The sequence below is a fragment of the Oncorhynchus keta genome, unplaced genomic scaffold (genome assembly GCF_023373465.1).
Source record: "Oncorhynchus keta strain PuntledgeMale-10-30-2019 unplaced genomic scaffold, Oket_V2 Un_contig_24136_pilon_pilon, whole genome shotgun sequence".
In the NCBI taxonomy this organism is placed as follows: domain Eukaryota; kingdom Metazoa; phylum Chordata; class Actinopteri; order Salmoniformes; family Salmonidae; genus Oncorhynchus; species Oncorhynchus keta.
In genome coordinates, this window is record NW_026283740.1 from 29,465 (window position 1) to 46,893 (window position 17,429).

At 48.4% G+C, this 17,429-nt stretch overlaps 1 pseudogene; it reads right to left on the reverse strand.

Moving 5' to 3' along the window:
* LOC127921957 (ventricular zone-expressed PH domain-containing protein-like) overlaps positions 1-17,429 on the reverse strand; it is a 51,555-nt pseudogene that overhangs the window by 17,994 nt on the left and 16,132 nt on the right.

The window sequence follows — 17,429 nt, forward strand, 5'->3', positions numbered from 1 at the left end:
AGACCCCATCCCATCTAGACCCCATCTAGACCGTGTCTGAATAAGCTGGCCCCATCTAGACCCCATCTAAGCTGTGTCTGAGAATATGCTGGCCCCATCTAGACCGTGTCTGAATAAGATGGCCCCATTTAGACCCCATCTAGACCCCATCTAGACCGTGTCTGAATAAGCTGGCCTCATCTAGACCCCATCTAGACCCCATCTAGACCCCATCTAGACCGTGTCTGAATAAGCTGGCCCCATCTAGACCCCATCTAGACCCCATCATGTCAGAATAAGCTGGCCCCATCTAGACCCCACTGGCCCATCTAGACCCCATCTAGACCCCATCTAGACCGTGTCTGAATATGCTGGCCCCATCTAGACCGTGTCTGAATAAGATGGCCCCATCTAGACCCCATCTAGACCCCATCTAGACCCCATCTAGGCCCCATCTAGACCGTGTCTGAATAAGAGACCCCATCTAGACCCCATCTAGACAGTGTCTGAATAATCTGGCCCCATCTAGACCCCATCTAGACCCCATCTAGACCCCATCTAGAATGTGTCTGAATAAGCTGGCCCCATCTAGACCCCATCTAGACCCCATCTAGACCCCATCTAGACCGTGTCTGAATAAGCTGGCCCCATCTAGACCCCATCTAGACCCCATCTAGACCGTGTCTGAATAAGCTGGCCCCATCTAGACCCCATCTAGACCCCATCTAGACCCCATCTAGACCGTGTCTGAATAAGCTGGCCCCATCTAGACCCCATCTAAGCTGTGTCTGAATATGCTGGCCCCATCTAGACCGTGTCTGAATAAGATGGCCCCATTTAGACCCCATCTAGACCCCATCTAGACCGTGTCTGAATAAGCTGGCCTCATCTAGAACCCATCTAGACCCCATCTAGACCGTGTCTGAATAAGCTGGCCCCATCTAGACCCCATCTAGACCCCATCTAGACCGTGTCTGAATAAGCTGGCCTCATCTAGACCCCATCTAGACCCCATCTAGACCCCATCTAGACCGTGTCTGAATAAGCTGGCCCCATCTAGACCCCATCTAGACCCCATCTAGAACATGTCAGAATATGCTGGCCCCATCTAGACCGTGTCTGAATAAGATGGCCCCATTTAGACCCCATCTAGACCCCATCTAGACCGTGTCTGAATAAGCTGGCCTCATCTAGACCCCATCTAGACCCCATCTAGACCGCATCTAGACCGTGTCTGAATAAGCTGGCCCCATCTAGACCCCATCTAGAGACCCCATCTGACAGTGTCTGAATAATCTGGCCCCATCTAGACCCCATCTAGACCCCATCTAGACCTGTGTCTGAATATGGCCCCATCTAGACCCCATCTAGACCAGTGTCTGAATAAGCTGGCCCCATCTAGACCCCATCTGGGCCCATCTAGACCCCATCTAGACCCCATCTAGACAGTGTCTGAGATAAGCTGGCCCCATCTAGACCCCATCTGGGCCATCCATGTCAGAATAAGCTGGCCCATCTAGGGCCCCATCTAGACCCCCATCTAGACCGTGTCTGAATAAGCTGGCCCCATCTAGACCCCATCTAGACCCCATCTAGACCGTGTCTGGAATAATCTGGCCCCATCTAGACCCCATCTAGACCCCATCTGGACCCCATCTAGACCCCATCTAGACCCCATCTGTGTAGACCCCAGAATCTGAATAAGCTGGCCCCATCTAGACCCCATCTAGACCCATCACTAGACCCCATCTGGACCCCATCTAGACCGTGTCTGAATATGCTGGCCCCATCTAGACCCCATCTAGACCCCATCTAGACCCCATCTAGACCCCATCTGGCCCCATCTAGACCCCATCTAGACCCCATCTAGACCTGTCTGAATAGCTGGCCCCATCTAGACCCCATCTAGACCGTGTCTGAATAAGCTGGCCCCATCTAGACCCCATCTAGAACCCATCTAGACCGTGTCTGAATAAGCTGGCCCCATCTAGACCCCATCTAGACCCCATGTAGACCCCATCTAGACCCCATCTAGCCCGTGTCTGAGCTGGCCCCATCTGACCCCATCTGGACCCCATCTGGACCCTCTGGACGTGTCTGAATAAGCTGGCCCCATCTAGACTATCCCATCTAGACCCCATCTAGACCCCGAATAAGATGGCCCCATCTAGACCCCATCTGGACCCCATCTAGACCGTGAATCTGGCCCCCATCTGGAGCCGTGTCTGGCCCCATCTAGACCCCATCTAGACCCCATCTAGACCCCATCTAGACCCCATCTAGACCGTGTCTGAATATGCTGGCCCCATCTAGACCGTGTCTGAATACGCTGGCCCCATCTGGGCCCCATCTAGACCGTGTCTGAATAAGCTGGTCCCATCTAGACCCCATCTAGACCGTGTCTGAATATGCTGGCCCCATCTGGGCTGTGTCTAGCTGGCCCATCTAGACCCCATCTAGACCCCATCTAGGCCGTGTCTGAATAAGCTGGCCCCATCTAGACCCCATCTAGACCATGTAGACCCCATCTAGCCGTGTCTGAATATGCTGGCCCCCATCTAGACCTGAATACGCTGGCCCCCATCGGATCTAAGCTGGCCCCATCTAGACCCCGTGTGTCTGAATAAGCTGGACCCCCATCTAGACCCCATCTAGACCGTGTCTGAATAAGCTGGCCCCATCTAGACCCCATCTAGACCCCATGTAGACCCCATCTAGACCCCATCTAGACCGTGTCTGAATAAGATGGCCCCATCTAGACCCCATCTAGACCCCATCTAGACCGTGTCTGAATAAGCTGGCCCCATCTAGACCGTGTCTGAATAAGATGGCCCCATCTAGACCCCATCTAGACCCCCATCTAGACCGTGTCAGAACACAACCATCTAGACCCCATTCAGATCTATGCTGGCCCCACCTGTGTCTGAATACGCTGGCCCCATCTAGACCCCCATCTAGACCCCATCTAGGCCGTGTCTGAATATGCTGGCCCCATCTAGACCCATCCAGACCGTGTCTGAATATGCTGGCCCCATCTAGACTGTGTCTGAATACGCTGGCCCCATCTAGACCCCATCTAGACCCCATCTAGGCCGTGTCTGAATACGCTGGCCCCATCTAGACCCCATCTGAATAGACCCCATCTGACCCTGAATATGCTGGCCCCATCTAGACCGTGTCTGAATACGCTGGCCCCATCTAGACCCCATCTAGACCCCATCTAGGCCGTGTCTGAATAAGCTGGTCCCACGGACCCCATCCAGACCGTGTCTGAATAAGCTGGCCCCATCTAGACCCCATCTAGACCCCATCAGACCGTGTAAGTCTGAACAAGCTGGCCCCATCTAGACCCCATCTAGACCGTGTCTGAATAAGCTTGCCCCATCTAGACCGTGTCTGAATATGGCCCCATCTAGACCCCATCTAGACCCCATCTAGACCGTGTCTGAATACGCTGGCCCCATCTAGACCGTGTCTGATAAGAGGCCCCATCTAGACCGTGTCTGAATACGCTGGCCCCATCTAGACCCCCATCTAGACCGTGTCTGAATACGCTGGCCCCATCTAGACCGTGTCTGAATCTAGACCCCATCTAGACCGTGTCTGAATACGCTGGCCCCATCTAGACCCCATCTAGACCGTGTCTGAATACGCTGGCCCCATCTAGACCGTAGTCTGAATCCGCTGGCCCCATCTAGACCCCATCTAGACCGTGTCTGGAATACGCTGGCCCCATCTACACCCCATCTAGACCCTCCCATCTAGACCGTGTCTGAATAAGCTGGCCCCATCTAGACCCCATCTAGACCGTGCTCCGGAATACGCCTGGCCCCATCTAGACCCCATCTAGACCGTGTCGGAATACGCTGGCCCCATCTAAACCCCATCTAGACCGTGTCTGAATAAGCTGGCCCCATCTAGACCACATCTAGACCGTGTCTGAAATACGCTGGCCCCATCTGTGGACCCCATCTAGACCCCATCTAGACCGTGTCTGAATACGCTGGCCCCATCTAGACCCCATCTAAACCCCATCTAGACCGTGTCTGATACGCTGGCCCCATGTAGACCGTGTCTGAATAGGCTGGCCCCATCTAGACCCCATCTAGACCCCAATACGCTGTCCCCATCTAGACCCCATCTAGACCGTGTCTGAATACGCTGGCCCCATCTAGACAGTGTCTGAATACGCTGGCCCCATCTAGACCCCATCTAGACCCCATCTAGACCATGTCTGAATAAGCTGGCCCCATTTGTGACCCCATCTAGACCCCATCTAGACCGTGTCTGGAATACGCTGGCCCCATCTAGACCCCATCTAGACCCCATCTAGACCGTGTCTGAATAAGATGGCCCCATCTAGACCGTCTGAACATGCTGGCCCCATCTAGACCCCATCTAGACCCCATCTAGACCCCATCTAGACCGTGTCTGAATAAGCTGGCCCCATCTAGACCCCATCTAGACCCCATCGGACCCCATCTAGACCCCACCTAGACCGTGTCTGAATAAGCTGGCCCATCTAGACCCCATTTGTGACCGTAAGGTCTGAATATGTTGGCCCCATCTAGACCCCATCTGACATCTAGACCCCATCTAGACCGCATCTAGACCGTGTCTGAATAAGCTGGCCCCATCTAGACCCCATCTAGACCTCCCATCTTACCCCATCTAGACCGTGCCCGAACTACGCTGCCCATCTAGACCGTGTCTGAATACGCGTCCCCATCTAGACCCCATCTAGACCCCATCTAGACCGTGCCCGAAATCGCTGGCCCCATCTAGACCCCATCTAGACCCCATCTAGACCCCATCTAGACCGTGTCTGAATACGCTGGCCCCATCTAAACCCCATCTAGACCGCAGGTCCGAATAAGCTGGCCCCATCTAGGCCCCATCTAGACCGTGTCGGAATACGCTGTCCCCATCTAGACCATCTAGACCGTGTCTGAATACGCTGGCCCCATCTAGACCGTGTCTGAATATGCTGGCCCCATCCAGACGCGTGTCTGAACACGCTGGCCCCATCTAGACCGTGTCAGGCTGGCCCCATCTAGTCAGTGTCTGGAATACGCTGGCCCTCATCTAGACCCCATCTAGACCGTGTCTGAACACGTTGGCCCCATCTGCACCCCCATCTAGACCGTGTTCGGGAATATGCTGGCCCATCTAGACCCCATCTAGACCACCCGAATACGCTGGCCCCATCTAGACCGTGCCTGAATACGCTTGGCCCCATCTAGGCCCCATCTAGACCGTGTTCAACACGCTGGCCCCATCTAGACCGTGTCTGAATACGCTGGCCCCATCTAGACCCTATCTAGGCCGTGTCTGAATACGCTGGCCCCATCTACCCCATCTAGACCGTGTCTGGAATACGCTGGCCCCATCTAGACCCCATCTAGACCCCATCTAGACCGTGTCTGAATACGCCGGCCCCATCTAGACCCCATCTAGACCGTGTCTGAATACGCGCCCCATCTAGATCGTGCCTGGAATACGCTGGCCCCCATCTAGACCCCATCTAGGCCGTGTTCGGAATACGCTGGCCCCATCTAGACCCCATCTAGACCGTGTCTGAATACGCTGGCCCCATCTAGACCCCATCTAGACCGTGTCTGAATAGACCCCATCTAGACCCCATCTGACCCAGGTCTGAATACGCTGGCCCCATCTAGACCGTGTTCAACACGCTGGCCCCACCCAGCCCATCTAGGCCGTGTTCCGGAATACGCTGGCCCCATCCAGACCCCATCTAGACCGTGGTCTGAATACGCTGGCCCCATCTAGACCCCATCTAGACCGTGTCTGAATACGCTGGCCCCATCTAGACCCCATCTAGACCGTGTCTGAATACGCTGCCCCATCTAGACCGTGCCTGAATACGCTGGCCCCATCTAGACCCCATCTAGACCCCCATCTAGACCCCATCTAGACCGTGTCTGAATATGCTGGCCCCATCTAGACCCCCATCTAGACCCCGTGCCCCATCTAGGCCCCATCTAGGCCCCATCTAGAAACCATCTAGACCGTGTCTGAATATGCTGGCCCCATCTAGACCCCATCTAGACCGTGTCTGAATACGCGGCCCCATCTAGACCGTGTTCGAAACACGCTGGCCCCATCTAGGCCCCATCTAGGCCGTGTCTGAATACGCTGGCCCCATCTAGGCCCCATCTAGGCCGTGTCGGAATACGCGGCCCCATCTAGACCCCATCTAGACCCCATCTAGACCGTGGCCCGGAATACGCTGGCCCCATCTAGACCCCATCTAGACCGTGTCTGGAATACGCTTGCCCCATCTAGACCGTGTCTAGACTGGGAATCTAGCCCCATCTAGACCGTGTCCGGAATACGCTGGCCCCATCTAGACCCCATCAGACCCCATCTGAATACGCCCCCATCTAGACCGTGTCTGAATATGCTGGCCCCATCTAGACCCCCATCTAGACCCCCATCTAGACCCCATCTAGAGGCGGAATATGCTGGCCCCATCTAGACCCCATCTAGACCCCATCCAGACCATCTAGGCCCCATCTAGACCCCATCTAGAACCCATCTAGACCGTGCCGGAATACACGCCCCCATCTAGACCCCATCTAGACCCAATCTAGACCCCATCTAGGCCCCATCTAGACCCCATCTAGACCGTGTCTGAATACGCTGGCCCCATCTAGACCCCATCTAGACCCATCTAGACCGTGAGCTGTTGGGTTACATTCAGCTGCAGACTCGTTCATTCTTTAGTTAAACGATGACTGAGAGACTGACTGTGTTGATGGGAAATGAGGAGACCTGTAGAGGATAGGCATCATATCAGATCTGTTTTCAGTGAACAGTCTCAAGAGACACACCTGCCATAAGTAGTGTGTGTGTGTGTTTGCCTATGCATGGCTGTGCATGTTTGTGTGCATGCATGCATAGGCAACTTACAAGAGAGCAATAGATACCTTTGACCTCCTCTAGTACATCAAAGACACCGTCATGTATTTGTGTGTGAATGGATGGGTAGGTAAGGGTTACTCACAGGAGAGCAGGAGATAGCCTTGATTTCCTCCAGGGCCTGTGAGAGACAGTCCTCTATCTCCGAGTCTTCCAGGGAGAAGAGGTCTCCGGCCCGCGACAGGTCCCTCTGGCCGAGAACCAGGCCAAACAGCTGGTGCATGATGTCTCTGCTTCACTCTGGCCTGCTTCGGGCCCACCTCAGCCTGGTCTGGTCAACGTCAGGCCTGCTCAGGCCTGGTTTGACCCACACTCACTCTGGCCTGCTTCGGGCCCACCTCAGCCTGGTCTGGTCCACGTCAGGCCTGCTCAGGCCTGGTTTGACCCACACTCACTCTGGGCCAACCTGGGGCCAGAAGTTGCTATGGAGACAGGGCATGGTCCCTGAAGGTGGTGGGGTGATGACCTCATACACATTAGACCCCTGAGAAAGAAAGACAAAAATGGAGACAAATTTGACCCCAACAGCAACCTTGGGAAAATCCTCTGCATTATCATTAACAGCAGACTCGTACATTTTCTCAATGAAAACAATATACTGAGCAAATGTCAATTGAATTTTTACTCAAATTACAGCAATGACAGACCACATATTCCCCCTGGTTTGAACAAACAAACTAAAACAAAGGCAAAGTCATGCTGTTGATTTCAAAAAAGCATTTGACACAATTTGTCATGAGAGTCTGCTATACAAACTGAATTTGGCATGAGGGTCTGCTATACAACTGAATTTGGCATGAGGGTCTGCTTTACAAACTGAATTTGGCATGAGGGTCTGCTATACAAACTGAATTTGGCATGAGGGTCTGCTATACAAACTGAATTTGGCATGAGGGTCTGCCATACAAACTGAATTTGGCATGAGGGTCTGCTTTACAAACTGAATTTGGCATGAGGGTCTGCTATACAAACTGAATTTGGCATGAGGGTCTGCTATACAAACTGGAATTTGGCATGAGGGTCTGCTATACAAACTGAATTTGGCATGAGGGTCTGCTATACAAACTGAATTTGGCATGAGGGTCTGCTTTTACAAACTGAATTTGGCATGAGGGTCTGCTATACAAACTGAATTTGGCATGAGGGTCTGCTTTACAAACTGAATTTGGCATGAGGGTCTGCTTTACAAACTGAATTTGGCATGAGGGTCTGCTATACAAACTGAATTTGGCATGAGGGTCTGCTATACAAAACTGAATTCTGGCATGAGGGTCTGTTTTACAAACTGAATTTGGCATGAGGGTCTGCTTTACAAACTGAATTCTGGCATGAGGGTCTGCTTTATAAACTGATGGAACGTGGAGTTGGTTGAAACATACAACTTTATAAAATCCATGTACACAAACAACAAGTGTAGATGGCAAAAAACACATATACCTCAACCTACTATAATCTGAAGTCAAATGTCACTGTTTGCTGATGATCTGGTGCTTCTGTCACCAACCAAGGAGGGCCACAGCAGCACCCTAGATCTTCTGCACAGATTATGCCAGACCTGGGCCCTGACAGTAAATTTCAGTAAGACCAAAATAATGGTGTTCAAAAAAGGTCCAGTCACCAGGACCCACAAATTCCATCTAGACACCGTTGCCCAAGAGAACACAAAAACTATACATACTCGACCTAAACATCAGCGCCACAGGTAACTTCCACAAAGCTGTGAACGATCTGAGAAACAAGGCAAGAAGGGTCTTCTATGCCATCAAAAGGAACATAACATTCAACATACCACTAGATCTGGCTAAAAATACTTGAATCAGTTATAGAACCCATTGCTCCTTTATGGTTGTGAGGTCTGGGGTCCGCTCACCAACCAAGACTTCACAAAATGGGACAAACACCAAATTGAGACTCTGCATGCAGAATTCTGCAAAAATATCCTCCGTGTACAACGTAAAACACCAAATAATGCATGCAGGGCAGAATTAGGCCGATACCCACTAATTATCAAAATCCAGAAAAGAGCCGTAAATTCTACAACCACCTAAAAGGAAGTTATTCCCAAACCTTCCATAACAAAGCCATCACCTACAGAGAGATGAACCTAGAGAAGAGTCCCTTAAGCAAGCTGGTCCTGGGGCTCTGTTCACAAACACAAACACACCCCACAGAGCCCCAGGACAGCAACACAATTAGACCCAAGCAAATCATGAGAAAACAAAAGATAATTACTTGACACATTGGAAAAAATTAACAAAAAAACTGAGCAAACTAGAATGCTATTTGGCCCTAAAAGAGAGTACACATTGACAGAATACCTGACCACTGTGACTGACCCAAACTTAAGGAAAGCTTTGACTATGTACAGACTCATTGAGCATAGACTTGATATTGAGAAAGGCCGCCGTAGGCAGACATGGCTCTCAAGAGCAGACAGGCTATGTGCTCACTGCCCACAAAATGAGGTGGAAACTGAGCTGCACTCCCTAACCTCCTGCTAAATGTATGACCATATTAGAGAGACATATTTCCCTCAGATTACACAGACCCACAAAGAATGTGAAAAACAAACTTTTGAAAAACTCCCATATCTACTGGGTGAGATACCTCAGTGTGACATTACAGCAGCAAGATGTGTGACCTGTTGCCACAAGAAAAGGACAACCAGAGAGAGAGAGAGAGAGAGACAGACAGACAGAGAGAGACAGAGAGAGAGAGAGACATGTACATTGTTAAAACACTATATATAATATGACATTTGTAATGTCTTTATTGTTTTGAAACTTCTGTATGTGTAAAGTTTACTGTTAATTTTTATTGTTTATTTCACTTTATATATTATCTACCTCTCTTGCTTTGGCAATGTTAACACATGTTTCCATGCCAATAAAGCCCTTGAATTGAATTGAATTGAATTTAATTGAGAGAGAGAGAGAGAGAGAGAGAGAGAGAGAGAGAGAGAGAGAGAGAGAGAGAGAGAGAGAGAGAGACTACTGTTTAAATACAGTGTGGGGAGAACCATCACTCTACTTATCCTCTTCTCACATCTCTGCTCTGTAGTTCTACAGGTTAATGAAGTTACACTCATCACAAATTAACTTCCCACCACACTAATATGTGACACATTAGGGCACTCCACTCACAGCTGTATACTGCTGACAAACACCACCACATATCAGCACAGCAGAGGAGACGGCTGCATGAATGAATGTGGGAGGCTCCCAGGACCTGTGAGATTCCTCATTTAAAACATGAACCATTTACCCCCTCACCTGGGCTCCTCCGGCCCCTCTGGAAATATTAACACTCAGAGAGGCACAAGCGGGGTTGGGGGGGTAACCATACTAGATGTACTGTACACACAGGGGTCAGGGACGATGGATTACTGATTATTCAGACTGTGTGTTAATAGATACGGACACAAGAACACACGCAAAAAAATTATATAAACTCGTTTTTGGGCAGAATTTCTGAAATCCTCTATTGAGTGTTTTACTACAGTGAATAACTAGTAAACGGGGAGGAGACTACAGTTCACCATCGAATCAAATTCCAGAGTCCATGGCAACACAGCGCCGGGATACGGAGGCGAGAATGCTCATTGGCCAGTTCTGAATCCAAACACCCAAACAGCCATCAATACAGAGGGAGGTGTTGGCTTTATCTCCCTGGCAGTAAGGATGGGTCTGGATACATAGATATCTCACTGTGACACCATTAGAGTACCAATAATCAAAGTGGTCATTTATCACCTGCGATGAGACTGGGTGCTAGGAGTGGGTGGGGAGAGAGAGAGAGAGAGAGAGAGAGAGAGAGAGAGAGAGAGAGAGAGAGAGAGAGAGAGAGAGAGAGAGAGAGAGAGAGAGAGACAGAATTAACAAACAAAAAAACAGAGCAAACTAGAATGTTATTTGGCCCTAAACAGAGAGTACACAGTGGTAGAATACCTGACCACTGTGACTGACCCAAACCTAAGGCAAGCTTTGACTATGTACAGACTCAGTGAGCATAGCCTTGCTATTGAGAAAGGCCGCCGTAGGCAGACATGGCTCTCAAAGAGAAGACAGGCTATGTGCTCACTGCCCACAAAATGAGGTGGTAACTGAGCTGCACTTCCTAACCTCCTGCCAAAATGTATGATGATATTAGAGACACATATTTCCCCTCAGATTACACAAACCCACAAAGAATTCGAAAACAAATCCAATTTTGATAATCTCTCATATCTATTGGGTGAAATACCACAATGTGCCATCACAACACTGTACAACGCCATAATATGACATTTGAAATGTCTATATTCCTTGAGTCTTTTTGTGAGTGTAATGATTACTGTTCATTTTGATGTTTATTATCTATTTTCTTGTGTTGTCAATCTAAACATACATTTCACATGCCAATAAATTAATTGAATTGAACATTGAGAGAGAGACATACAAACAGAAAGAAACAGAGAGAAAGAGAGAGACAGAGAAATAGAGAGAGACAGAAATAGACAGAGACAGAGGGAAAGAGAGAAATAGACAGAGAAATAGAGAGACAGAAATAGACAGAGACAGAGGGACATAGAGAGACAGAAAGAGAGAGACAGAAATAGACAGAAAGAGACAGAGGGAAAGAGAGAGACAGAGAAATAGAGAGACAGAAATAGACAGAGACAGAGGGAAAGAGGGACAGAGAAATAGAGAGAGACAGAGACAAGGGACATAGAGAGACAGAAACAGAAAGAGACAGAGAGAAAGAGAGAGAGACAGAAATAGAGAGAGACAGAAATAGACAGAGACAGAGGGAAAGAGAGAGACAGAGAAATAGAGAGAGACAGAAATAGACAGAGACAGAGGGACATAGAGAGACAGAAAGAGAGAGAGAGAGAGAGAGACAGAGAGAAAGAGAGAGACAGAAATAGACAGAGACAGAAGGAAAGAGAGAGACGGAGAAAGAGAGAGAGAGACAGAAATAGACAGAGACAGAGGGAAAGAGAGAGACAGAGAAATAGAGAGACAGAAATAGACAGAGACAGAGGGACATAGAGAGACAGAAAGAGAGAGAGAGACAGAGAGAAAGAGAGACAGAAATAGACAGAGAGAGATGGAAAGAGAGAGACAGAAAGAGAGAGAGAGACAGAGAGAAAGAGAGAGAGAGAAAGAGAGAGAAAGACAGAGAGAAAGAGAGAGACAGAAAGAGACAGAGAGACAGAGAGAAAGAGAGAGACAGAAATAGACAGAGAGACAGAGGGAAAGAGAGACAGAGGCACATAAAGAGAGAAAGAGACAGAGAGAGATGGATAGTATTTCAGTGTCCTGAATTCCTGGTGTAACCTGCAGACCCCTCACACACTGAGCTTCCATTATTCCACCTGAATGCCTTCTGTCTGCACTAAATACACACACACACACACACACACACACACACACACACACACACACACACACACACACACACACACACACACACACACACTGAACACACACACACACACACACACACACACACACACACACACACACACACACACACACACACACACACACACACACACACACACACACACACACACACACAGGGTGAGCAGTGTGACTGAAATAGTTCTGACAGCAGCTTCTGCCTCTGATCTCCTAACACACAGCCCCAGACTATAACACACACAGTCCCAGACTATAACACAGCCCCAGACTATAACACACACAGCCCCAGACTATAACACACACAGCCCCAGACTACAACACACACAGTCCCAGACTATAACACAGCCCCAGACTATAACACACACAGCCCCAGACTATAACACAGCCCCAGACTATAACACACACAGCCCCAGACTATAACACACACAGCCCCAGACTACAACACACACAGTCCCAGGCTATAACACAGCCCCAGACTATAACACACACAGCCCCAGACTATAACACAGCCCCAGACTATAACACACACAGCCCCAGACTATAACACACACAGCCCCAGACTACAACACACACAGTCCCAGACTATAACACACACAGCCCCAGACTACAACACACACAGCCCCAGACTATAACACACACAGCCCCAGACTACAACACACACAGTCCCAGACTATAACACAGCCCCAGACTATAACACACATAGCCCCAGACTATAACACAGCCCCAGACTATAACACACACAGCCCCAGACTATAACACACACAGCCCCAGACTATAACACACAGCCCCAGACTATAACACACACAGCCCCAGACTATAACACACAGCCCCAGACTATAACACAGCCCCAGACTATAACACACACAGCCCCAGACTATAACACACACAGTCCCAGACTATAACACAGCCCCAGACTATAACACACAGCCCCAGACTATAACACACAGCCCCAGTCTATAACACACACAGCCCCAGACTATAACACACACAGCCCCAGACTGTAACACACAGCCCCAGACTATAACACACACAGTCCCAGACTACAACACACACAGCCCCAGACTATAACACACACAGCCCCAGACTATAACACACACAGTCCCAGACTATACAAACACACACAGTCCCAGACTATAACACAGCCCCAGACTATAACACACACAGTCCCAGACTATAACACAGCCCCAGACTATAACACACACAGCCCCAGACTATAACACACACAGCCCCAGACTATAACACACACAGCCCCAGACTACAACACACACAGCCCCAGACTATAACACACACAGCCCCAGACTATAACACACACAGCCCCAGACTATAACACACACAGCCCCAGACTATAACACACACAGTCCCAGACTATAACACAGCCCCAGACTATAACACACACAGCCCCAGACTATAACACACACAGCCCCAGACTATAACACAGCCCCAGACTATAACACACACAGTCCCAGACTACAACACACACAGTCCCAGACTATAACACAGCCCCAGACTATAACACACACAGTCCCAGACTATAACACAGCCCCAGACTATAACACACACAGCCCCAGACTATAACACACACAGCCCCAGACTATAACACACACAGCCCCAGACTACAACACACACAGCCCCAGACTATAAACACACACAGCCCCAGACTATAACACACACAGCCCCAGACTATAACACACACAGCCCCAGACTATAACACACACAGTCCCAGACTATAACACAGCCCCAGACTATACACACACAGCCCCAGACTATAACACACAGCCCCAGACTATAACACACACAGCCCCAGACTACAACACACACAGCCCCAGACTATAACACACAGTCCCAGACTATAACACACACAGCCCCAGACTATAACACACACAGCCCCAGACTACAACACACACAGTCCCAGACTATAACACAGCCCCAGACTATAACACAGCCCCAGACTATAACACAGCCCCAGACTATAACACACACAGCCCCAGACTATAACACAGCCCCAGACTACAACACACACAGTCCCAGACTATAACACAGCCCCAGACTATAACACAGCCCCAGACTATAACACAGCCCCAGACTATAACACAGCCCCAGACTATAACACAGCCCCAGACTATAACACACAGCCCCAGACTATAGCACAGCCCCAGACTATAACACAGCCCCAGACTATAACACACACAGTCCCAGACTATAACACACACAGCCCCAGACTACAACACACACAGTCCCAGACTATAACACAGCCCCAGACTATAACACACAGCCCCAGACTATAACACAGCCCCAGACTATAACACAGCCCCAGACTGCCCCAGACTATAACACAGCCCCAGACTATAACACAGCCCCAGACTATAACACACACAGCCCCAGACTATAACACAGCTCCCGACTATAACACAGCCCCAGACTATAACACACAGCCCCAGAACTCATTACACACTTGTATATTTGGTATAATTGAAATATCCCACATAAGAAACAACATGGTTGTCTGGTATTTGTGTGTTGTGATTGACCAGTCAGTTCTTTGTGTGTAAGAGAGTAGAGAAAAACAGGCCTGAGGAATTCAGCTCTTAAACAATCAGCTAGCTACTATTAATCACCCGGCTACAGCTCAGCGAGCTCAGGAATGCAGGCTTTAAACACACACACACACACACACACACACACACACACACACACACACACACACACACACACACACATTGAGACACGTGTGAAAGAGAGGCTGGACACAGGCAGGCGACTGTGCATTAGCTCAAGAGGGACCCCTGTGTGCTCCCCAGCCCTAGCCCAGAGAGAGTGGTCCAGAGTGGGGCACTAGGTGAGGGGTGAGGGGGTATTGGAGGTTTGGTGCTTGGGTAGGGGGTATGTCAGGGCAAAAGAGAGAGAGAGAAAGAACACTGGTCCCTTTGTGTGCTCTATACGCGACCCCCCCCCCTCCTCATCTCTGTCTCAGTGCCCACTCAGCCCTGTGTCTCTGTGATATGCACCTGCTGAATAACCCTCCCTTCCTTCTCTACCATCCATAGACAGGGGACAAGGGAGAGAAACACTCCTTTGGTAGAACCCCTGTATTCCTCTTCTTCCATCCTGAAGCTCCCTTCTTGAAGTCACAGAAGTGTGAAATCTGAGTGTGAATACCAGCCCCAAACAGTAAATGAATGCCCATTGCCCAGCTTCACAACACACTCACAACACACTCTTATTTATGCACATAATTACGGTGTGGCTTTGTGACATGGGGCAGTGAGAGAGAGGGGGTCGAGGGAGGGAGCTGAGACTCCATTCCAGGGTTGGTTTACACTGACTGTTTGGATTACAGAATCCACTCAACTAAAAGAACGAAACCAGATAAATATTCACTTTCCCACCCATTTTAATAGATCTACTGGTAATCATTCTAGAATCAGAATGTCTATCATTCTACCCATTTTAATAGATCTACTGGTAATCATTCTAGAATCAGAATGTCTATCATTCTACCCATTTTAATAGATCTACTGGTAATCATTCTAGAATCAGAATGTCTATCATTCTACCCATTTTAATAGATCTACTGGTAATCATTCTAGAATCAGAATGTCTATCATTCTACCTATTTTAATAGATCTACTGGTAATCATTCTAGAATCAGAATGTCTATCATTCTACCTATTTTAATATATCTCCTGGTAATCATTCTAGAATCAGAATGTCTATCATTCTACCTATTTTAATAGATCTACTGGTAATCATTCTAGAATCAGAATGTCTATCATTCTACCTATTTTAATATATCTCCTGGTAATCATTCTAGAATCAGAATGTCTATCATTCTACCTATTTTAATAGATCTACTGGTAATCATTCTAGAATCAGAGTGTCTATCATTCTACCTATTTTAATAGATATACTGGTAATCATTCTAGAATCAGAATGTCTATCATTCTACCTATTTTAATAGATCTACTAGTAATCATTCTAGAATCAGAATGTCTATCATTCTACCTATTTTAATATATCTCCTGGTAATCATTCTAGAATCAGAATGTCTATCATTCTACCTATTTTAATAGATCTACTGGTAATCATTCTAGAATCAGAATGTCTATCATTCTACCTATTTTAATATATCTCCTGGTAATCATTCTAGAATCAGAATGTCTATCATTCTACCTATTTTAATAGATCTACTGGTAATCATTCTAGAATCAGAGTGTCTATCATTCTACCTATTTTAATAGATATACTGGTAATCATTCTAGAATCAGAATGTCTATCATTCTACCTATTTTAATAGATCTACTGGTAATCATTCTAGAATCAGAATGTCTACTACATGGGAATTACAGGGGTATAACAGGGACATTACTGGGACACTACTGGGGTATTACAGGGGTATAACAGGGGTATAATAGGGACACTACTGGGGTATTACAGGGGTACTACAGGGATACTAGAGGAGTATTACAGGGATACTACAGGGATACTACAGGGGTATAACAGGGGTACTACAGGGACACTACAGGGGTACTACAGGGGTACTACAGGGGTATTACAGGGGTACTACAGGGGTACTACAGGGGTATAACAGGGGTATTACAGGGGTATAACAGGGGTACTACAGGGATACTACAGGAGTATTACAGGGATATTACAGGGATACTACATGGAAACTACAGGGGTACTACAGGGGTACTACAGGAGTATTACAGGGATACTACAGGGGTACTACAGGGGTATTACAGGGTATAACCGGGATACTACAGGATACTACAGGGTACTACAGGGTATAACAGGGTATACAGGGTACCATAGGGGTATAACAGGGTATTGAAGGAATTCTACAGGGATACTACAGGGGCATAACAGGGTATTACAGGGATACTACAGGCATAACAGGGTATTACAGGGCATAACAGGGCATTACAGGGTATTACAGGGATACTACAGGGGCATTACAGGATACTACAGGGTATAACAGGGTATTACAGGGCACTACAGGGGTATAACAGGGCATTACAGGGGTATAACAGGGGTATTACAGGGTACTACAGGGATACTACAGGATACTACAGGGTACTACAGGGGTATAACAGGGGTACTACA